Raw genomic sequence first — 24,826 nt, 5'->3', positions numbered from 1 at the left:
ATTGCAATTAATTACTTAAAATACTTTATTTTCTTCAATCTGCTCCCTCTGGAAGGATTTTGGAATTCTCAATGCCGGTTTTAAGGAAACTAAATGATTGCCGAGAGACCCGGATCACTTCCTCACTTCAAGAAGGTTTGCTGACTGAATTCCAAAAGTGTTCTGCAGATTGTCTGGAAGCTCCAGGTAAGGTGGTCCCGAGAGTCTCTGAGGAACCTTCGCATACACTCGGTGCTGTCCGGTAGCGTCAGTCTGTGTATCCATGGGAGAGAAAGAATGGAAAGTCATTGGAAGGCTTGTTTCTGTCAGCAGCAATGGTACAAGAGCAGCCATTCTAAAGTGAAAAGCAGAATACAGTCCAGGAGACAGACAACCGGAGTGGAGATCTGGAAGACTGACCAGAAAAACACCAAGGAGGACACCAACACATAATTCATCTCTCCATCTCCCGAAGCAGAAGAATTGGCTGTTCTGAGTTTTGAGTTGCATCACTGAGTTAAAGGTTGAACAAATCTCTCTGTGTAAAACTTGCATTATTATGTTAATAAAACGATTTGTTTTAAAAGTTTAAAGCTCTTTGTGGATCTTAGCTCTGATTACCCTAAAGAGTGAAGAGAGCTAAAACAAAAACCCTACAGATCCTTCTATCCAAAGTCACATTTTCCTCCCAAGCATGCAACACTTAGCTCATGGCAAGGCTCAAATTACTGATATATAGGCGGAATGGAAAATATTATCGGACTATGGGGGAGAGCAGCGGAGTGGGGCGCGGTCTGTTAACTCACTGGGCGAAACATTTTCTTCTCTGCTCTGAATCCAGCTCAAAAGAGACCATTAAAACCGATGGTCATTCTTACTGATCCATTGTGCACTGGCCGCGTGGGCTTGAATCCCATCCTCATCATTACTGGGCACAGTGGGCTTTCCAGTCTGTGCCTCTGCGCTGTTCATGCAAATACTAAAATAAACATGGGCTCATTGCATAAACGTAGAACAAAGATCGCAAATAACAGTTACACCTTTTCCTCTCTCTTCCTTCCTCTGAGATTGAAACCCAATGAAAGACTAGCGGGAAAACAAATGATTAGAGAGCAGAAACATAACTTTAACTTTTTGGCATAATGGGCAGACAAGTTGCAGATGGGATTTAATGCAGAGAAGTGTGAGTCGATACCTTTTTGCAGATGGAACATATACACTTACAATATACATATACAATATACACTTAAAGGCACAGTTTGAAATAGTGTGCAGGGACAGAGGGACCTGGGAGTTAATGTGCATAGGTCCCTGGAAGTGGCAGGACATATTGAGAGAGTGGTTAGCAAACCATTTGTGACCTTGGGCTTCATAAATAGAGGCATTGAGTCGAAAAGTAGAGAAGTTATACTGAGTCTTTATAGAGCGCTGGTTAGGTGACAACTGAGTATTGCGTCACATCTGGTCACCACACTTTTGGAAGGATGTGAAGGCCCTTGAGAGGGTGCAGAGGAGATTTACCAGGATGGCTCCGGGGAGGGGGATCTTAGCTACAAGGGCAGGTTGGAGAAGCTGGATTTGTTTTCATCAGAGTAAAGGAGGTTGAGGAGTGATTTGATAGAGGTGTACAAGATAATGACAGGTTTCGACAGGCTAGACGGGGATCGGCATTTCCCACTAGTTGATGGTACAAGGACGAGAGGCCACAGATTGAAGATTTTAGGCAAGAGATTCAGAGGGGGGTGTGAAGACAAAAAATTACGCAGTGAGTGATGATGACCTGGAATCCGCTGCCGAATTCACTCAATGTTTTCAAGGGGAGACTGGATAGGAACTTGAGAGAAATAAACTTGCAGGAATAGGGGGATAGTGCAAGGGAATGGTACTGACTTGATTGCTCTACAGAGAGATGGCACTGGCTCGATATGCCGAATCGCCTCCGTCTGTGCCATTATGACTGTATGATTAAACTGGGTGGGCGCACAGTCAGCATCATCAATTGTATAAGTCTTTTAACATGAGCGCGATTTTAGCTGTGATGATCCAGCTGTTAAGGTTGGCGGGGTTCAGTCCGGGATTTTTAAGTAGTGAAATTCCCTAAGCGAGAATCATACCCCTAGACCAACGAGCCACCGATTTTGGGCTCGAAGTTGCATTAGGTTTCATTGCGCTGCTGCGAACCCAGTTCACAGAGGATATGTTCATTAATTTGAAATATGCTTATATTTTCCTTAATCCAATTATTTTATCAGCAGTTTCCCTGAATCTGCTTACAATTCTCCCATAACAAGAAGTTTGCCGGCAGCAGTGGCCGCGTGGCCGAATGGATAATGCATTTGACTTTGATGCGTAATTCATCAGTTGTCAGAACATTGCATGTACGTGTCCTGCCGTGGTCGTTTAAATAACTGGGCGAAACTTTTTCTTCCCTGTTCTGAATCTGGCTTCAAACCGACCAGTTTTGACAGTCTCTCACCTGCAGATAACGGAGGGCCTTTTACTTACATGAAGCTAATTGCACATTTTCGACATAGTAGATCTGTGTGCACGGGCCGGCCAAGTGGGGAAGGGGAATTTCTTTCAGAATATTTCTGCTTAGATGCAAATAGCAGGAAATGGTACGGCTGAGCGCAGTGTATCCGTGAGATGAGGTGGCCGAGGGGTTAAGGCCATGGACTGTTAATCGGTTGTGCTTTGCACGTGTGATTACGAGTGCCATCCTCGTCTTTAATACGTTGCAAGTGTGATGCAGATAAACCTTCCGAGCATTTCACTGAATTCTGACTCATACAGCCTTTGTGATCGCAATCTCGTCAAAATCGCACTGGTGATTCAAATCTGTGCCCCTGCACTCTTCATATCTTGTTAAAATTAAAACAGAGCACTGGAGTTCTTGAATGAAGGTAGAGCGGGAATCGGAGATTAAGAACCATCTCTACCTGTCTTCGTTCCTCTGCGATTGGCACCAAATGAAAGACTAGTGGGAACAAAGCCAAATGAATAGAGAGCAGAAATATAACTTTATCGTTTCGGAGGCAATATAATTTCAAACATATTTATCAACCTTAATGACGAGACTTTCTGCTTTAGTGTATTTGGTTGAGAGATAAATAATGGGCAGAAATCCTCATTCTTTTCGGCATACTCTCATGGGATCTGAGGCCTCGGTTGAACGTCATAAAGGAAAGACGACACCACCGACAGTGCAGCACTACCTCAGTACTGCACTGGAGTGTCAGCCTGTGGGGCTTGAGTATGCTGCCGCTGAACCACGGCTGACACCTACACTCAGTTCATTTGGCTGGAGTGAAATGACGGAGATAGAGGGAAAAATGATAATGGAGTAAACTTTCAACTTGGCGCCCTAGAAAATTCGCGCATCCTATTCGGCCGCCCGTTATAGAAACAGCCCGATTTATGTTTCCCTCGATTTCATAAGCAATAATAATCAGGACTGTCTATATTGGGCGGGGTCTTGGTCAGTCAAGGATCACCCTGTGTTTGTTTTAAACCGCGTGTGCTCACAGTCCCGGATCATTCAATGTGTTAGTCTTTTTTAAAGAAAAGCGATTCCAGCTGTAATGACCGAGTTGGTGAGGTTTAACTAAATGTGGCGGGGCTCGTCCGGGATTTGGACCCGGCACCTGTGGCATTTTAAACAGCGAAGTTCCCAAAGTGAGAATCATACCGCTAGACCAACAAGCTGCCGATTTTGTGTGTGAGCTTGCCTTAGGTTTCCCTGCGCTGGTGCGACCCCAGTGCGCAGAGGACCTGATCATTAATTTGAAATATGTTTATCATTTATTAAATCCACTTCTTTATATGAGCAGTTTCCCTGAATTTTTTCACAAATCTCCCCATAACAAGAATATCGGCGACAACCTAATTGTGGATATGGTGTTTGGGCGATTGTCTGTACGTAACTTTCGTCCTTGTATTTCTCAACATCATGTTCAGGTGAATCGTTGTTTGTGTTCAACATGATGTCGGAAACATGTACAGATAACTCGTGAGTTTACACATCATCTCGTTGGTGCCAAAGTCTCAGTCACTGTGTTGAAATCGAAACTCTTTCCAGCACGTTATTGTTTGCCTGATAGTTGCTGGTTTAACAGTTAAAACTGGCCCCACCTTCCCTCCTGTCAATAAGTAACACTGAAGGGCTCCTTTAAAGCTCCCATCAATTATTGCAACACGGTGGGCCTGAGGATCCTAAGCGCCGACGTGGAACAACTAATAACTAGACAGTTTGCGGAATATCACACCGCAAAAACATTAGCTGCTTCAAATGAGGCTCGAACTCACAACCTCGGCATTGTTTTCCAAGCCTGCAGTTACTGTTAGTGATCAGTACTGCACGCTAACCGATTGCGCAACTAGAGCTGTGTTTGACCTGTGCTACTTATCCATGCTCATTTACTTGCACATCTCAGGTTGTCCAATCGTGCGGGGGTGCAATGTTGTTTAATTAAGGCACATTGCCTGGGTTTATATGAAAGAGTGAAGCAGGAGTTACTCTCATGTGTTAGCGAGCTGGTGAATTTACCAAAGGCTGCACCAGATCCTGGTGTCATAAGCACTGAACAGTTTTACCCAACTCCTAAAATACAGTCTGCAAAATGAGAACCGATGAAAATTCATTTCCAAAACACAAAAAACGTTTTAAAATTTTGTCCATGATTCGTTAACCATGTGAGTTACCGGTTGATTAATGACGATTACAATAACGTTTTCACACAGTCTAATGAGTCTTATGTAATAGAACAGTTTTCTTAAAGCTAACTCCTCGACTGGAATGGAATCCGTCGTAGGGTAAGAGTATTTGTAGATTACAATTGCTGTTCTGAGCTGTTTCTCTAATTATTCAAAGAGCAGCGGTTTCCGAAGTGTAGCGGTTATCACTTCCATCTAAAGTACAACAGGTCCCTGGTTCAATCATCTTTTGTAGGTAGAGATTAATAAAATACATTAACAGCCGTTAATCTAAACAGTTCTGTACACACTCAAACGCTACAGAGATACCGACTGTGTGAGAGATCATTACAGGATCCTGCAGCGCTGCCTCGGTCAATAGCAACAGTTCGGAGCCGCATTTCAGGTGCCGCAACAAACCCATGAATTGGTTTGCTGTTCCCCAGCTCCCGGAGTCCGTGAGGCCGCGACAGCAGCGAAGTTCAGGCCGTCTGTCCGGTCCCGCTCTCGCCAAGCACCCTCTGCCAGCGGAAAGCAGCAATTGCAGCCTCAGAGAGCATAAATTGCCCATCACTGCGAAACAAAATGTCACTGAAGCAGAGGAGCGCAGAAATTTGCATCTATAGCGTAGTTAAGGATGGTCGAGGTTGATATCGATCGACTCATTGTTGTTGGAACCGCTGAAATTGAATCTTTCTCTGGCAGATGTTGTAGGTTTACATATGAAATGTGCCCTCGAGGTGCAATCGACAAATTTGGAGATGCGGTGTAGTGTAACAAGTTAAAGGATCAGCACAGTTAATGCCGAGAACAAATTAAACAGTAGCTCAGGTTGATGAACCTTGCACTGGTGAAAATCCTGGATGGAGATTTAGAGGAAGCGACAGTGGGAAGGGCTGTACTGCGATTCTAACACTTCTCCAAGCACATTCCGGGCAAGTCATCGACAGTAAATAGAGGGCTTGGAACCGGAATGGAACTGCGGGCACACGTCTCAGTCAAAATGCAATGGACAATACATGACAAATCCATTTGATTTTACGTTTGATAACCAGTTGATGGGGCCTGTATTCTAGACAGAGTGACTATTTAATCTAGGTGCAAGAATCTCGCTTTCGGGATTGTAGATTGCGATTTGCGAAAGGTCCCACATGAGACCCTTTTTAACGTCGACTTCTAATATTGGACTTGCACTCAAACTTGTTTTAATCCGCCTAAGAAATGATCGTTCAGGACCCAAATCATTCTCTATCAATCTCCAGCGGCTCAGGAGGAACGTCAATGCAGCTGCCATGTAAATATCATGGCTTTAAAGACAAACAATTAAGGTATCTTTTCAGCAAACAATCACGAGTGATGGTTATAAATATATTTGTGTGTGTCCATATTAGATACAAATTAGATAGGTCCCGGCAGGCTGGAAAACTGCAAATGTAACATCCTTTTTAAAAAGGGCAGTAGACAGAAGGCTGGAAACTATAGACCGGTTAGCCTAACATCTGTGGTAGGTAAAATTTTGGAGTCCATTATTAAGCAGACAGTAACAGGACATTTGGATAATCATAATTTAATAGGACAAAGTCAGCATGGTTTTATGAAGGGGATGTCATGTTTGACAAATTTGCTGGAGTTCTTTGAGGAAGTAACGTATAGGGTGGATAAAGGGGAACCAGTGGACGTAGTGTATTTAGACTTCCAAAAGGCATTTGACAAGGTGCCACACAAAAGATTATTGCTTAAGATAAAAAATCACGGGATTGGGGGTAATATTCTGGCATGGATAGAGGATTGGCTATCTAACAGAAGGCAGAGAGTTGGGATAAATGGTTCATTCCCAGACTGGCAATCAGTAACTAGTGGTGTTCCGCAGGGGTCAGTGCTGGGTCCCCAACTCTTTACAATCTATATTAACGATTTGGAGGAGGGTACCAAGTGTAACATATCAAAGTTTGCAGATGATACTAAGATTGGAGGGAAAGTAGTGAGTGAGGAGGACATAAAAAACCTGCAAGGGGACATCGACAGGCTAAGTAAGTGGGCAGAGGTTTGGCAGATGGAATACAATACTGGAAAGTGTGAGGTTATGCACTTTGCCAGGAAAAATCGTAGAGCAAGTTATTATCTTAATGGCAAGAAACTGGAAAGTACTGAAGTACAAAGGGATCTAGGGGTCCTGGTGCACGAAGCTCAAAAGGTTAGTATGCAGGTGCAGCAAGTGATTAAGAAGGCCAATGGAATGTTGGCTTTCATTGCTAGGGGGATAGAATATAAAAATAGGGAGGTATTGCTTCAGTTGTACAAGGTATTGGTGAGACCGCACCTGGAATATTGCATACAGTTTTGGTGTCCATACTTAAGAAAGGACATACTTGCTCTCGAGTCAGTACAAAGAAGTTTCACTCTGTTAATCCCGGGGATGAGGGGATGGACATATGAGGAGAGGTTGAGTAGATTGGGACTCTACTCATTGGAGTTCAGAAGAATGAGAGGCGATCTTATTGAAACATATACGATTGTGAAGGGGTTGCATCGGGTGGATGCGGGGAAGATGTTCCCGATGATGGGTGAAACTAGAACTAGGGGGCATAGTCTTAGAATAAGGGGCTGCTCTTTCAAAACTGAGATGAGGAGGAACTACTTCACTCAGAGGGTGGTAGGTCCATGGAATATGCTGCCCCAAAAAGCTGTAGAAGCTACATCATTACATAAATTTAAAACAGAAATAGACAGTTTCCTAGAAGTAAAGGGAATTAAAGGTTACGGGGAGCGGGCAGGAATTTGGACATGAGTCTAGGTTCGGGTCGGTCATGGCCGTGTGGGTAGCGGATCCTGCTCCTATTTCCTTTGTCTAATTCTGCTAGATTCAGGAGATGGTTCTGTGATAGTGGATTGGCGGTCAGGATCAGATCAGCCATGATCTTATTGAATGGCGGAGCAGGCACGAGGGGCCGATTGGCCTACTCCTGCTCCTATTTCTTATGTTCTTATGTTCTTATGTTCTTAAATGTATTTGTGAGTTTCTATTGTGTTAGATGTAAATGAAAAAAAGGGGGAGCGCAAAAACAAAGGTGTGGATAAAAAATATAAGTAAAAATGTAATGGGGGCCGAGGTTATAATTTGAAAATTTTGAACTCTATGTTGAGTCCGGAAGGTTGTAAAGTGCCGAATCGGAAGATGAGGTGCTGTTCCTCGATCTTCCGCTGAGCTTACATGGAACAATGCAAGAGGCCGAAGATGGTGAGGTCTGAGTGGGAATGGGGCGGTGAATTAAAGTGACAGGTGACCGGAAGTTCAGGGTCATCCTTATGGACTGAACAGAGCAGTTCCGCAAAGCAGTCACCCAATCTGCGTTTGGTCTCCCCAATGTAGAGGAGGCCACATCGTGAGCATCGAATACAGTATACTAGATTGCAAGAAGTACAAGTAAATCGCTGTTTCACCTGGAAGGGGTGTTTGTGGTCCTGGACAGTGGGAAGGAGGGCAGGTATTTCATCTCCTGCATTTGCACGGGAAGGTGCCAGGTGAAGGGGAGGGTGTGTTGCGGTTATAGAAGAGTGGACTAGGGTATCACGGAGGGAGCGTTCCCTAGGGAATGCTGAAAGGGGAGGTGAAGGGAAGATGCGTTTGGTGGTGGGTTCAAATTGGAGGTGGCGGAAGTGGTGGAGGATGATCCGTTGAAAGTGGAGGCTGGTGGGGTGAAAGATAAGGACAAGGGGAACCCTATCGTGGTTCTGGGAGGGAGGGGCAGTGGTGAGGGCAGAAGTGCGGGAGATAGAACGGACATGGTCGAGGGCCGTGTCAACCATGATAGAGGGGATTCATCGGTTGCGGAAAAGGGAAGACATGTCAGAAGTATTGGTGTGGAAGGCGACATCCTCGGAGCAGATGCGGCAGAGATGGAGAAACTGGGAGAATGGAATAGAGTCCTTACAGGAGGCGGGGTGAGGAGGAAGTGTAGTCCAGGTAGCTGTGGGAGTCAGTGGGCTTGTAGTGAACTTTGGTCAATAACCTATCCCCAGAGATGGAGACGGAGAAGTCGAGGAAGGGAAGTGGAGATTCGGAGATGGACCATGTGACGGTGAGGGAAGGGTCGAAATTGGAGGCAAAGTGAATGAAATGTCTAGTTCAGGGTGAGACTGGAAACGGCACCAATACAGTCATCAATGTACCAGAAAAAGAGGTGAGGGAGGTGTGGTAAACCACTGTTTGTATTCCACTGTGTACATGCCTGTACATGTCTCGGCTGACTCCTTCCACGAGTCCAGGTATAAAGGTGACTGCTCCACAGTCCCTCTCTGTTCTGGACCGGTCGACCACTCGAGGCACACCTTCATTCTCTTGTTAATAAAAGCCTGTTAATTACTCGCTTAATCTCAGTCTTTTGAGTTATTGATAGCGCATCAATTTTATTAACAAATTTTATAATGGAGAAGATCCTCACACCAGCATGCCTCGACTTAGACCATCGGGAGTCGGACACATCCACCATGTTTACTCACTGGCTGAGGTGCTTTGAAAAATTCCTGATCACCTCCGCTGCAATGGTCAAATCGGACGAGGACAAACTGGATGTCCTGACCTCCAAAGTGAATCACCGAGTGTACTCGGTCATCCAGGACGTGATCTCGTACGCGGATGCTATCAAGCTCCTCAAGGACCAGCACAAGCGCCCAGTGAATGAAGTGTACACCAGGCACCTTCTGGGGAGTCATAAACAACAACCTGGGGAATTGACCGAGGAATACCTTCAGGCACTGTCTGTGCTTGGCCGGGCCTGTGGTTGTAAGGATGTAAAGGCCGCCGTGTACACAGAGGAACTTATCCAGGATGCTTTTGTAGCGGGCCACAGGTCCAATTACACCCGACAGCGACTGTTGGAGCAGAGTGACCTCGATCTCAACAAGGCCTCTGAACTCGCACTATCATTGGACGCAGCCTACCGGGGCATGGATGCCTACTCCTCTGCACCATGGATGCCACGGGGAACGACAGCCTGGGACACGGTAGGACCGTCTCATAGCGCCGTGCCACCCCAGCCACATCCCAGCAACGGCCCAACTACCGCAGCAGTGTCCCAAGGCCAGACAGCAATGCCCCAAGGCCAGAAATGCTACTTCTGTGGCCAGGCCAAACACCCCAGAGCACGCTGCCCGGCGAAAAATGTGATCTGCTCGGGCTGCAGGAAGAAGGGACACTACGCCAGCATCGGCAGGACCAAAGCCACCCTGAACCCCAGCAGCGCCGCATGTGGGCCGTGCGGGCTGCCATCTTGGGCCTCCCCTGCCATGTGCGAACCACCGGAACAGCAGCCATTTTGGACGCCTCCAGCCACATGGGGATCATGGACGCCACCATCTTGGACGACAGCCGGGACGCAGCAGGCCACCGACACCACCTCATCTGATACCCGCAGCGACACACCGACCCCTACGCTGGCCTCCGTTACACTGGACCAAGCGAGACCGCACCAGCTGGCCTGGTCCACAATGGACATTAAGGTAAATGGTCACGAAACAATCTGCCTTTTTGACTCTGGGAGCACAGAGAGCTTCATCCACCCCGACACGGTGCGGCGTTGCTCTCTCCCAGTCCTGCCTACGCACCAGCACATTTCTATGGCCTCTGAGTCCCAGTCGGCGGACATTGGCGGCTACTGCGTGGTGATACTCGTAGTAGATGGGACAGTGGATGATAATTTTAAACTTCTGGTCCTGCCCCACCTCTGCGCTGCCGTTCTACTGGGGTTAGATTTTCAGTGCCACCTTAAAAGTGTTACGATGGCGTACAGTGGACCCCTCCCCCCACTCACATTCCGCAGCCAGCAGCTTCCAAATTGCCAGCCGTGCACCAGGTGCAACCTCTCCACACTCAGAGTCACACCCCCCCACTGATCGCTAACCTCACCCCCGACTCTAAGCCCATCACCACAAAGAGCGGGCGATACAGTGCCGGGGACAGGGTTTTCATTAAAACCGAAGTGGAGCGTCTCCTGAAGGAAGGGATTATTGAGGGCAGCACCAGCCCCTGGCGAGTGCAGGTTGTGGTCGTTAAGACCGGCGAGAAGCAGCGCCTGGTCATCGACTGCAGCCAGACAATAAATCACTACACCCTGCTGGACGCTTACCCACTCCCCCACGTAGCTGATATGGTCAACCAGATCGTGCAGTACCGCGTCTTCTCGACCATTGACCTGAAATCAGCATACCACCAGCTTCCTATCCGCCCTGAGGACCGCCAGTATACTGCCTTTGAGGCAAACGGCCGCCTCTATCATTTCCTTAGGGTTCCCTTTGGCGTCACCAACGGGGTCTCCGTCTTCCAAAGGGAGATGGACCGGATGGTCGATCAAAATGCGTTGCAGGCCACTTTCCCATATCTGGACAATGTGACCATCTGCGGCCATGACTTGCAGGACCATGACGCAAACCTCGAAAAATTCCTCTGCACCGCCAAACTCCTCAACCTGACGTATAACAAGGAGAAGTGCATATTCCGGACAACCCGCCTCGCCATCCTTGGCTGCATTGTGGAACACGGAGTCATCGGCCCTGATCCCGACCGGATGCGTCCCCTTATGGAACACCCACTGCCCCACTGCCTCAAGGCCCTGAAGAGGTGGCTAGGGTTTTTCTCTTATTACGCCCAGTGGGTCCCCTACTATGCGGACAAGGCCCGTCTGCTGATCAAGTCCACCTCTTTTCCCGTGACGGCAGAGGCCCGCTTAGCCTTCCACTGTATCAAGGAAGACATTGGCAAAACCACCATGCATGCAGTGGACGAATCCATCCCCTTCCAGGTGGAAAGCGACGATTCCGACTTTGCCCTAGCCGCTGCCCTCAATCAGGCGGGGAGACTAGTGGCCTTCTTTTCACGAACCCTCCAGGGCCCGGAGACCAGACACTCCGCTGTTGAGAAGGAGGCCCAGGCTATTGTGGAGGCTGTGCGTCATTGGAGGCACTACCTGGCCGGAAAACGATTTACCCTGCTCACTGATCAGCGTTCAGTTGCTTTTATGTTTAACAACAAGTAGAGGGGCAAACTCAAAAACGACAAGATCTTGAGGTGGAGAATCGAACTTTCCACCTACAATTATGAGATCTTGTACCGGCCCGGGAAGCTCAATGAACCCCCGGATGCTCTATTGCGTGGCACCTGTGCCAGCGTGCAGATCGATAGGCTGCAGGCCCTCCACAATGACCTCTGCCACCCGGGGGTCACCAGGTTCTTGCACTTCATCAAGGCCCGCAACCTGCCTTACTCCATTGAGGAGGTGAGGACCATAACCAGGAACTGCCAAGTCTGCGCCGAGTGCAAACCGCACTTTTATAGACCAGACAGGGCTCACCTGATAAAAGCCACTCGCCCCTTCGAGTGCCTGAGCATTGATTTTAAAGGGCCTCTCCCCTCCTCCGACCGCAATGTGTACTTCCTCAACTTTATTGATGAGTACTCCCGTTTCCCATTCACCATCCCCTGCCCGGACATGACCAGTGCCAAGGTCATTAAATGTCTGAACGACCTCTTCACCCTTTTTGGTTTCCCCAGCTATATCCATAGCGACCGGGGCTCATCGTTTATGAGCGAAGAACTCCATCAGTACCTGCTAGCTAGGGGTATTGCCTCAAGCAGGACCACCAGTTACAACCCCCGGGGGAACGGACAGGTGGAAAGAGAGAATGCGACAGTTGGAAGGCCGCCCTGCTAGCCTTGAAGTCTGGGGGCCTTCCGACCTCCCGCTGGCAGGATGTGCTCCCCGATGCACTCCACTCTATTCGGTCACTGCTCTGCACTGCCACTAACGCCACCCCTCATGAGAAAATGTTTGTCTTCCCAAGGAAGTCCACATTGGGGACATCGCTACCGCCATGGCTGACGTCCCCAGGGCCGGTCCTACTGAGAAGACACGTGAGGACCCATAAAATGGACCATCTGGTCGAGAGGGTCGACCTCCTCCACGCCAACCCCCAGTACGCTTACATTGCGTACCCGGACGGGCGGGAGCACACAGTCTCCATATGAGACCTCGCACCCTCGGGGGCCGCAGTAACCCACTACCCACTACCACCGCCACCCACGATCCGATATCCAGCCCGAGCAGACGGCAGGACTGGGCCCTGCGACCCGCTCGACAACTACGAGGACTACACACCAGTGCCCCAGCCTACGCGGGAATCGACGCCGGAAGCTTCACTACCCCTGCCGTCGCCACGTCGATCACAGCGGCAGACAACACCTCTGGAGAGACTCCAATAGACTAACTTTTAATACACTTCACCCCGCCAGACTCATTTTTAAACAAGGGATGAATGTGGTAAACCACTGTTTGTATTCCACTGTGTACATGCCTGTACATGTCTCGGCTGACTCCTCCCACGAATCCAGTTATAAAGGTGACTGCTCCACAGTCCCTCTCTATTCTGGACCAGTCGGCCACTCGAGGCACACCTTCATTCTCTTGTTAATAAAAGCCTGTTAATTACTCGCTTAATCTCAGTCTTTTGAGTTATTGATAGCGCATCAGGAGGGGACCCGAGCAGGACTGGAAAAAAGATTGTTCCACATATCCCACGAAAAGGCAGGCATAGCGAGGAGACATGTGGGTACCCATAGCAACATCTTTCATTTGGAGGAAATGAGTGAAGTCAAAGGAGATGTTGTTATCGTACAGGGAAGATCACCTTGGAATCTATTGGCACCGAATCTGCTTTAAATCCCCCCACTATATTGAAACACATTGGGCCAGAAATTCGCGGCCAAAGGCGTGAGTGTGCTCGGGGTACTCACGCATCTGGCCGTTGGAAATGCCGGCGTTCAGCATGAACAGCGCATGCGGGGAACGCCGGCATTTCCAGACCTCGAGCGCGTGCGACTGCACAGGCAGCACTTGCGCAGTGAACTTCGTAGATTTCATTCATGAAATCCGTGAGGGTAAGTCCTCAGAAGTTACACGTAAAAAAAGCAAGTGTAAAGTGGTTCATTGGCTGCGGAGGAAGAAACATTTTATCGTGGAGCTTCTGAAATGCAATATTTTTGTTTGGGAAAGGGAGGGAAGTTATTTTAAGAAATTTTAAGTAAGTTTTAAAGTTAAATTTTTTTTTTTTAAAGGGTTTTCAGAACGGTAGGTCGAAGGAGCAATTGTGGCTGTGTGAATGGAATGTGAGAATGAGTTATGTATGTATGTCCGCATATATTCCTTTACGTATATGTATGTATGTTTTATATTCCTTTACTAATGTGTATGAATGTATGTTTTTAATTATGATTTTCCAATAAGTTACTTTCTCTGAAAGTCATAATTAAATAATACATTCATACACATAAGTAAAGGAATATATACATAACACGCAAAGGAATATATACAGACATACATACTTTCAGAAGCTCCACGATAAGAAATATCTTCCTCCGCAGCCTCTGGAGCAACTGTACCCATGCTTTTTTCATGTGTAAGTTGTAATGACTTGACCTCACTGAAAGCATGAATGAAAGCGGCGAATTATACTGCGCACGCGCTGCCTGTGCAGTCGCACGCGTTCTGCCTCTGAACCCCTTCGTTCAGAGGCCAGGAAATGCCGGTTTTCCCCACATGCACTGTGCATGCTGAAAACCGGCATTTCATCCAGCCAGATGCGTAAGTACCCCGACCGTACTCGCGCATTTGGAAGGGAATTACTGGGCCAACAATTTACATGTCAATAAAATGAAAAATTTAACAATTGCACGACTTGCCCCCTCGCATCTGCGACTGAGGGTCCAAGGAGGTGCATTGCGCAAGAGGTCATCATCGTACGTATCCTCACACTGTTCCCTTTGGGGAACTGTATGAATTGGTGGAAGGAGTTATGGCCGTGATTAACGCTCATTCCGTGACTGTAACCATCTTTGAACCAGCCATTAGGGTGGTTAGTCCTATGGCGGGAGGGTTTTACGGGCTCCCACAACCCATCTGAGGGTCCGAGATTGTGAACTCTGCCATTTCAAACAGACACAGAATGATCCGGGACTGTGAGCACTCATTCTTCCCTTTATCTCCGTCATTTTACTCCAGCCAAATGAACTGAGTTTAGGTGTCAGCCGTGGCTCAGTGGTAGCATACTCAAGCCTCACTCCAGAGACTTGAGTGCATAAACCAGGCTGACACTCCAGGGCAGTACTGAGGTAATGCTGCGCTGTCGGCAGTGCCGTCTTTCTAGTAAGATGTTAAACTGGGGCTTCAGATCCCATGAGAGAATGCTGAAAAGAACGAGGATTTCTCGCGTATTATCTGTCTCTCAACCAAGGACCCTAAAACAGAAAATCTCGTCATTAAGTTTGAAAACTATTTTTGAAATTAAATTGCCCCCAAAGGAGTAATTTATGTATCTACTCCCTAATCATTTGCCGCAGGTCTTTCATTCGGTGCCAATCTCAGAGGAAGGAAGAAGGTAAGAGAGGGTTCTCAGTCTCCAATTCGGGATCTCATCTCCACCTTCATTTAAGGTGGGTTGAGGAATTTCTTGGAATATTTTAATTTTAACAAGATATGAGCAATGCAGGGTCACAGACCAGCAACACCAATGCAATTTTCACGAAATTGCATTTCAAGTAAGATTCAGTGAAATGCTTGGAAAGTGCATCAGCATCAAACGTGGAATACAGGAACAACGAAGGATGGGATTCGAAACCACGCGTGCAAAGCACAATGAATTAGCAGTATATCGCCTTAACCTCTCAGCCGCCACGTCTCACCGATGCACTGTTCTCAGACTTTCAATTTCTTGCTTTTTGCATCTAAGTTGAATTATCCTGAAAGAAATTCAACTTCACCGCTTATCCTGCCCGTGCACACAGATCTACAATGCTGAAAATGTACAATCAGCTTAATGTACGCAACAGCCCTTCCGTTACTTCAGGTGAGGGACTGGCAAAAACTGGCGGTTTCACGCCAGATTCAGAATATAAAAAGTGTCGCCCAGATAATTAAACGACCGTGATAGGATTCGGACCTTCAATCTTCTGATAACTGAAGAATTTGCAACAGAAGTCAGATGCCTTATCCATTAGTCTATTCGGCCGCTGATGCCGCTGAATCTCTTTTTATGGGGCGAATTGTGAGCAGGTTCAAGGAAACTGCTCGAAAAAAGAAGTGGATTGAGGAAAAGATAATAATATTTCAACTGAATAAACAGGTCCTCTGTGAGCTGGATTCGCACCAGCGCAGTGAAACTCAATGCAAATGGGCGAATGACATCGGCGGCTCGTTGGTCTAGGGGTATGATTCTTGCTTCGGGCATTTCACGATTAAAATGCGAGAGGTCCCGGGTTCAAATCCCGGACGAGCCCTGACACATTTTGTTAAACTCAACAATTCGGTCATCAAAGCTGAAATCGCTCTGCTTCGAAATAAACGGCATGATCCGAGATTGTGAGCTCTGCCATTTCAAACAGACACAGAATGATGCGGGACTGTGAGCACTCCCGGTTTAAACAGACACAGAATGATCCGGGACTGTTAGCACTCCTGGTTTAAACAGACCCAGAATGATTCGCAAGTGACCACGACCCCGCCCATTATAGACAGGCCTGATTTTCAAAGCTTATGAAATCTATGGCAACATAAATCGGGCTGTTTCTAAAACGATGCCCGGTTTAATCTTGGACGCCAAGTTGAAAGTTTACTCCATTATCATTTTCCCCTTTATCTCCGTCATTTTACTCCAGCCAAATGAACTGAGTTTAGGTGTCAGCCGTGGCTCAGCGGTAGCATACTCAAGCCACACTCCAGAGACTTGAGTGCATAATCCAGGCTGACACTCCAGGGCAGTACTGAGGTCGTGCTGCACTGTTGGCAGTGCCGTCTTTCTAGTAAGATGTTAAACTGGGGCTTCAGATCCCATGAGAGAATGCTGAAAAGAACGAGGATTTCTCGCGCATTATTTATCTCTCAACCAAAGTCCCAAAAACAGAAAATCTCGTCATTAAGTTTGATAAATATTTTTGAAATTAAATTGCCCCCAAAGGAGAAATTTATGTTTCTGCTCCCTAATCAATTGCCTCTGTTGCCGCGAGTCTTTCATTCGGTGCCAATCTCAGAGGAAGGAAGAGAGAGTTCTCAGTCTCCGATTCGCGATCTCATCTCCACTTTCATTCAAGGTGGGTTGAGGAATTTCTTGGAATATTTTAATTTTAACAAGATATGAGTAATGCAAGGGCACAGACCAGCAACACCAGCACAATTTTCACGAAATTGTATTTCAAGTAAGATTCAGTGAAATGCTTGGAAAGTGCATCAGCATCAAACGTGTAATACAGTAACGACGAGAATGGGATTCCAACCCACGCGTGCAGAGCACAATAGATTAGCAGTCCATCGCCTTAACCTCTCGGCCACCTCGTCTCACCGAGGCAATGCTCTCAGACATTCCATTTCTTGCTTTTTGCATCTAATTAGAACTACCCTGAAAGAAAATCAACTTCACCGCTTATCCTGCCCGTGCACACAGATCTACAATGTTGAAAATGTACAATCAGCTAAATGTAAGCAACAGGCCTTCCGTTACTTCAGATGAGGGGCTGTCAAAAATGGCCGGTTTCACGCCAGATTCAGAATATAAAAAGTGTCGCCCAGATAATTAAACGACCTTTGTAGGATTTGAACCTTCAATGTTCTGATAATTTTAGAATTTGCAACCGAAGTCAGACGCCTTATCCATTAGTCTATGCGGCCGCTAATGCCGCTGCATCTCTTTTTATGGGGCGAATTGTGAGCAGGTTCAAGGAAACTGCTCGAAAAAAGAAGTGGACTGAGGAAAAGTTAATAATATTTAAACTGAATAAACAGGTCCTCTGTGAGCTGGATTAGCACCAACGCAGTGAAACTCAATGCAAATGGAAAAATGACATGGGCGGCTCGTTGGTCTAGGGGTATGATTCTCGCTTTGGGCGTTTCATGATTAAAATGCGAGAGGTCCCGGGTTCAAATCCCGGACGAGCCCTGACACATTTTGTTAAACTCAACAACTCGGTCATCAAAGCTGAAATCGCTCTGCTTCGAAATAAACGGCATGATCCGAGATTGTGAGCTCTGCCATTTCAAACAGACACAGAATGATGCGGGACTGTGAGCACTCCCGGTTCAAACAGACCCAGAATGATTCGCAAGTGACCACGACCCCGCCCATTATAGACAGGCCTGATTTTCAAAGCTTATGAAATCTATGGCAACATAAATCGGGCTGTTTCTAAAACGATGCCCGGTTTAATCTTGGGCGTCAAGTTGAAAGTTTACTTCATTATAATGTTTCCCTTTATCTCCGTCATTTTACTCCAGCCAAATGAACTGAGTTTAGGTGTCAGCCTCACTCCAGAGACTTGAGTGCATAATCCAGGCTGACACTCCAGGGCAGTACTGAGGTCGTGCTGCACTGTCGGCAGTGCCGTCTTTCTAGTAAGATGTTAAACTGGGGCTTCAGATCCCATGAGAGAATGCTGAAAAGAACGAGGATTTCTCGCACATTATTTATCTCTCAACCAAAGTCCCAAAAACAGAAAATCTCGTCATTAAGTTTGATAAATATTTTTGAAATTAAATTGCCCCCAAAGGAGAAATTTATGTTTCTGCTCCCTAATCATTTGCCTCTGTTGCCGCTCGTCTTTCATTCGGTGCCAATCTCAGAGGAAGGAAGGGAGGGGTCTCAGTCTCCGATTCGCGATCTCATCTCCACTTTCATTCAAGGTGGGTTGAGGAATTTCTTGGAATATTTTAATATTAACAAGATATGAGTAATGCAAGGGCACAGACCAGCAACACCAGCACAATTTTCACGAAATTGTATTTCAAGTAAGTTTCAGTGAAATGCTTGGAAAGTGCATCAGCATCAAACGTGTAATACAGTAACGACGAGGATGGAATTCCTACCCACGCGTGCAGAGCACAATAGATTAGCAGTCCATCGCCTTAACCTCTCGGCCACCTCGTCTCACCGAGGCAATGTTCTCAGACATTCCATTTCTTGCTTTTTGCATCTAATTAGAACTACACTGAAAGAAATTCAACTTCACCGCTTATCCTGCCCGTGCACAGAGATCTACAATGTTGAAAATGTACAATCAGCTTAATGTAAGCAACAGGCCTTCCGTTACTTCAGATGAGGGGCTGTCAAAAATGGCCGGTTTCACGTCAGATTCAGAATATAAAAAGTGTCGCCCAGATAATTAAACGACCTTTGTAGGATTTGAACCTTCAATCTTCTGATAACTGAAGAATTTGCAACCGAAGTCAGACGCATTATCCATTAGTCTATGCGGCCGCTAATGCCACTGCATCTCTTTTTATGGGGCGAATTGTGAGCAGGTTCAAGGAAACTGCTCGAAAAAAGAAGCGGATTGAGGAAAAGATAATAATATTTAAACTGAATAAACAGGTCCTCTGTGAGCTGGATTCGCACCAGCGCAGTGAAACTCAATGCAAATGGAAGAATAACATGGGCGGCTCGTTGGTCTAGGGGTATGATTCTCGCTTTGGGCGTTTCACGATTAAAATGCGAAAGGTCCCGGGTTCAAATCCCGGACGAGCCCTGACACATTTTGTTAAACTCAACAACTCGGTCATCAAAGCTGAACATCGCTCTGCTTCTAAATAAACGGCATGATCCGAGATTGTGAGCTCTGCCATTTCAAACAGACACAGAATGATGCGGACTGTGAGCACTCCCGGTTTAAACAGACCCAGAATGATTCGCAAGTGACCGCGACCCCGCCCATTATCGACAGGCCTGATTTTCAAAGCTTATGAAATCTATGGCAACATAAATCGGGCTGTTTCTAAAACGATGCCCGGTTTAATCTTGGACGTCAAGTTGAAAGTTTACTCCATTATAATGTTTCCCTTTATCTCCGTCATTTTACTCCAGCCAAATGAACTGAGTTTAGGTGTCAGCCGTGGCTCAGCGGTAGCATACTCAAGCCTCACTCCAGAGACTTGAGTGCATACTCCAGGCTGACACTCCAGGGCAGTACTGAGGTCGTGCTGCACTGTCGGCAGTGCCGTCTTTCTAGTAAGATGTTAAACTGGGGCTTCAGATCCCATGAGAGAATGCTGAAAAGAACGAGGATTTCTCGCGCATTATTTATCTCTCAACCAAAGTCCCAAAAACAGAAAATCTCGTCATTAAGTTTGATAAATATTTTTGAAATTAAATTGCCCCCAAAGGAGAAATTTATGTTTCTGCTCCCTAATCAATTGCCTCTGTTGCCGCGAGTCTTTCATTCGGTGCCAATCTCAGAGGAAGGAAGAGAGAGTTCTCAGTCTCCGATTCGCGATCTCATCTCCACTTTCATTCAAGGTGGGTTGAGGAATTTCTTGGAATATTTTAATTTTAACAAGATATGAGTAATGCAAGGGCACAGACCAGCAACACCAGCACAATTTTCACGAAATTGTATTTCAAGTAAGATTCAGTGAAATGCTTGGAAAGTGCATCAGCATCAAAAGTGTAATACAGTAACGACGAGAATGGGATTCCAACCCACGCGTGCAGAGCACAATGGATTAGCAGTCCATCGCCTTAACCTCTCGGCCACCTCGTCTCACCGAGGCAATGCTCTCAGACATTCAATTTCTTGCTTTTTGCATCTAATTAGAACTACCCTGAAAGAAAATCAACTTCACCGCTTATCCTGCCCGTGCACACAGATCTACAATGTTGAAAATGTACAATCAGCTAAATGTAAGCAACAGGCCTTCCGTTACTTCAGATGAGGGGCTGTCAAAAATGGCCGGTTTCACGCCAGATTCAGAATATAAAAAGTGTCGCCCAGATAATTAAACGACCTTTGTAGGATTTGAACCTTCAATCTTCTGATAATTTTAGAATTTGCAACCGAAGTCAGACGCCTTATCCATTAGTCTATGCGGCCGCTAATGCCGCTGCATCTCTTTTTTATGGGGCGAATTGTGAGCAGGTTCAAGGAAACTGCTCGAAAAAAGAAGTGGACTGAGGAAAAGTTAATAATATTTAAACTGAATAAACAGGTCCTCTGTGAGCTGGATTAGCACCAACGCAGTGAAACTCAATGCAAATGGAAAAGTGACATGGGCGGCTCGTTGGTCTAGGGGTATGATTCTCGCTTTGGGCGTTTCATGATTAAAATGCGAGAGGTCCCGGGTTCAAATCCCGGACGAGCCCTGACGCATTTTGTTAAACTCAACAACTCGGTCATCAAAGCTGAAATCGCTCTGCTTCTAAATAAACGGCATGATCCGAGATTGTGAGCTCTGCCATTTCAAACAGACACAGAATGATGCGGACTGTGAGCACTCCTGGTTTAAACAGACCCAGAATGATTCGCAAGTGACCACGACCCCGCCCATTATAGACAGGCCTGATTTTCAAAGCTTATGAAATCTATGGCAACATAAATCGGGCTGTTTCTAAAACGATGCCCGGTTTAATCTTGGGCGTCAAGTTGAAAGTTTACTTCATTATAATGTTTCCCTTTATCTCCGTCATTTTACTCCAGCCAAATGAACTGAGTTTAGGTGTCAGCCTCACTCCAGAGACTTGAGTGCATAATCCAGGCTGACACTCCAGGGCAGTACTGAGGTCGTGCTGCACTGTCGGCAGTGCCGTCTTTCTAGTAAGATGTTAAACTGGGGCTTCAGATCCCATGAGAGAATGCTGAAAAGAACGAGGATTTCTCGCACATTATTTATCTCTCAACCAAAGTCCCAAAAACAGAAAATCTCGTCATTAAGTTTGATAAATATTTTTGAAATTAAATTGCCCCCAAAGGAGATATTTATGTTTCTGCTCCCTAATCATTTGCCTCTGTTGCCGCTCGTCTTTCATTCGGTGCCAATCTCAGAGGAAGGAAGGGAGGGGTCTCAGTCTCCGATTCGCGATCTCATCTCCACTTTCATTCAAGGTGGGTTGAGGAATTTCTTGGAATATTAACAAGATATGAGTAATGCAAGGGCACAGACCAGCAACACCAGCACAATTTTCACGAAATTGTATTTCAAGTAAGTTTCAGTGAAATGCTTGGAAAGTGCATCAGCATCAAACGTGTAATACAGTAACGACGAGGATGGAATTCCTACCCACGCGTGCAGAGCACAATAGATTAGCAGTCCATCGCCTTAACCTCTCGGCCACCTCGTCTCACCGAGGCAATGTTCTCAGACATTCCATTTCTTGCTTTTTGCATCTAATTAGAACTACACTGAAAGAAATTCAACTTCACCGCTTATCCTGCCCGTGCACAGAGATCTACAATGTTGAAAATGTACAATCAGCTAAATGTAAGCAACAGGCCTTCCGTTACTTCAGATGAGGGGCTGTCAAAAATGGCCGGTTTCACGTCAGATTCAGAATATAAAAAGTGTCGCCCAGATAATTAAACGACCTTTGTAGGATTTGAACCTTCAATCTTCTGATAACTGAAGAATTTGCAACCGAAGTCAGACGCATTATCCATTAGTCTATGCGGCCGCTAATGCCACTGCATCTCTTTTTATGGGGCGAATTGTGAGCAGGTTCAAGGAAACTGCTCGAAAAAAGAAGCGGATTGAGGAAAAGATAATAATATTTAAACTGAATAAACAGGTCCTCTGTGAGCTGGATTCGCACCAGCGCAGTGAAACTCAATGCAAATGGAAGAATAACATGGGCGGCTCGTTGGTCTAGGGGTATGATTCTCGCTTTGGGCGTTTCACGATTAAAATGCGAAAGGTCCCGGGTTCAAATCCCGGACGAGCCCTGACACATTTTGTTAAACTCAACAACTCGGTCATCAAAGCTGAACATCGCTCTGCTTCTAAATAAACGGCATGATCCGAGATTGTGAGCTCTGCCATTTCAAACAGACACAGAATGATGCGGGACTGTGAGCACTCCCGGTTTAAACAGACCCAGAATGATTCGCAAGTGACCACGAACCCGCCCATTATCGACAGGCCTGATTTTCAAAGCTTATGAAATCTATGGCAACATAAATCGGGCTGTTTCTAAAACGATGCCCGGTTTAATCTTGGACACCAAGTTGAAAGTTTACTCCATTATAATTTTTCCCATTATCTCCGTCATTTTACTCCAGCCAAATGAACTGAGTTTAGGTGTCAGCCGTGGCTCAGCGGTAGCATACTCAAGCCTCACTCCAGAGACTTGAGTGCATACTCCAGGCTGACACTCCAGGGCAGTACTGAGGTCGTGCTGCACTGTCGGCAGTGCCGTCTTTCTAGTAAGATGTTAAACTGGGGCTTCAGATCCCATGAGAGAATGCTGAAAAGAACGAGGATTTCTCGCGCATTATTTATCTCTCAACCAAAGTCCCAAAAACAGAAAATCTCGTCATTAAGTTTGATAAATATTTTTGAAATTAAATTGCCCCCAAAGGAGAAATTTATGTTTCTGCTCCCTAATCAATTGCCTCTGTTGCCGCGAGTCTTTCATTCGGTGCCAATCTCAGAGGAAGGAAGAGAGAGTTCTCAGTCTCCGATTCGCGATCTCATCTCCACTTTCATTCAAGGTGGGTTGAGGAATTTCTTGGAATATTTTAATTTTAACAAGATATGAGTAATGCAAGGGCACAGACCAGCAACACCAGCACAATTTTCACGAAATTGTATTTCAAGTAAGATTCAGTGAAATGCTTGGAAAGTGCATCAGCATCAAAAGTGTAATACAGTAACGACGAGAATGGGATTCCAACCCACGCGTGCAGAGCACAATAGATTAGCAGTCCATCGCCTTAACCTCTCGGCCACCTCGTCTCACCGAGGCAATGCTCTCAGACATTCAATTTCTTGCTTTTTGCATCTAATTAGAACTACCCTGAAAGAAAATCAACTTCACCGCTTATCCTGCCCGTGCACACAGATCTACAATGTTGAAAATGTACAATCAGCTAAATGTAAGCAACAGGCCTTCCGTTACTTCAGATGAGGGACTGTCAAAAATGGCCGGTTTCACGCCAGATTCAGAATATAAAAAGTGTCGCCCAGATAATTAAACGACCTTTGTAGGATTTGAACCTTCAATCTTCTGATAATTTTAGAATTTGCAACCGAAGTCAGACGCCTTATCCATTAGTCTATGCGGCCGCTAATGCCGCTGCATCTCTTTTTTATGGGGCGAATTGTGAGCAGGTTCAAGGAAACTGCTCGAAAAAAGAAGTGGACTGAGGAAAAGTTAATAATATTTAAACTGAATAAACAGGTCCTCTGTGAGCTGGATTAGCACCAACGCAGTGAAACTCAATGCAAATGGAAAAGTGACATGGGCGGCTCGTTGGTCTAGGGGTATGATTCTCGCTTTGGGCGTTTCATGATTAAAATGCGAGAGGTCCCGGGTTCAAATCCCGGACGAGCCCTGACGCATTTTGTTAAACTCAACAACTCGGTCATCAAAGCTGAAATCGCTCTGCTTCTAAATAAACGGCATGATCCGAGATTGTGAGCTCTGCCATTTCAAACAGACACAGAATGATGCGGACTGTGAGCACTCCTGGTTTAAACAGACCCAGAATGATTCGCAAGTGACCACGACCCCGCCCATTATAGACAGGCCTGATTTTCAAAGCTTATGAAATCTATGGCAACATAAATCGGGCTGTTTCTAAAACGATGCCCGGTTTAATCTTGGGCGTCAAGTTGAAAGTTTACTCCATTATAATGTTTCCCTTTATCTCCGTCATTTTACTCCAGCCAAATGAACTGAGTTTAGGTGTCAGCCTCACTCCAGAGACTTGAGTGCATAATCCAGGCTGACACTCCAGGGCAGTACTGAGGTCGTGCTGCACTGTCGGCAGTGCCGTCTTTCTAGTAAGATGTTAAACTGGGGCTTCAGATCCCATGAGAGAATGCTGAAAAGAACGAGGATTTCTCGCGCATTATTTATCTCTCAACCAAAGTCCCAAAAACAGAAAATCTCGTCATTAAGTTTGATAAATATTTTTGAAATTAAATTGCCCCCAAAGGAGATATTTATGTTTCTGCTCCCTAATCATTTGCCTCTGTTGCCGCTCGTCTTTCATTCGGTGCCAATCTCAGAGGAAGGAAGGGAGGGGTCTCAGTCTCCGATTCGCGATCTCATCTCCACTTTCATTCAAGGTGGGTTGAGGAATTTCTTGGAATATTTTAATTTTAACAAGATATGAGTAATGCAAGGGCACAGA

The 24,826-nt window shown here is 46.1% G+C and overlaps 4 non-coding genes across 4 annotated transcripts; all 4 read left to right on the top strand.

Annotated features, from left to right (window-relative positions):
• Nucleotides 1-15,906: 15,906 nt before the first annotated feature.
• Nucleotides 15,907-15,994, top strand: trnap-cgg (transfer RNA proline (anticodon CGG)). The gene is given in 2 exon segments: nt 15,907-15,942; nt 15,959-15,994. It is a non-coding gene; the product is annotated as a tRNA-Pro (tRNA).
• Nucleotides 15,995-17,558: 1,564 nt separating this feature from the next.
• On the top strand, nt 17,559-17,646 carry trnap-ugg (transfer RNA proline (anticodon UGG)). Its single transcript is given in 2 exon segments — nt 17,559-17,594; nt 17,611-17,646. It is a non-coding gene; the product is annotated as a tRNA-Pro (tRNA).
• A 3,104-nt stretch (nt 17,647-20,750) lies between these two features.
• Nucleotides 20,751-20,838, top strand: trnap-ugg (transfer RNA proline (anticodon UGG)). The gene is given in 2 exon segments: nt 20,751-20,786; nt 20,803-20,838. It is a non-coding gene; the product is annotated as a tRNA-Pro (tRNA).
• A 3,096-nt stretch (nt 20,839-23,934) lies between these two features.
• trnap-ugg (transfer RNA proline (anticodon UGG)) lies at nt 23,935-24,022 on the top strand. Its single transcript is given in 2 exon segments — nt 23,935-23,970; nt 23,987-24,022. It is a non-coding gene; the product is annotated as a tRNA-Pro (tRNA).
• Nucleotides 24,023-24,826: the final 804 nt, after the last annotated feature.

This window comes from Somniosus microcephalus, unplaced genomic scaffold, assembly GCF_052327205.1.
Source record: "Somniosus microcephalus isolate GS21.2 unplaced genomic scaffold, FLI_Smic_1.0 unresolved_chr1, whole genome shotgun sequence".
NCBI lineage: Eukaryota > Metazoa > Chordata > Chondrichthyes > Squaliformes > Somniosidae > Somniosus > Somniosus microcephalus.
The sequence above is the reverse complement of the archived record's forward strand: the minus strand, read 5'-3'. Positions and strand labels throughout refer to the sequence as shown.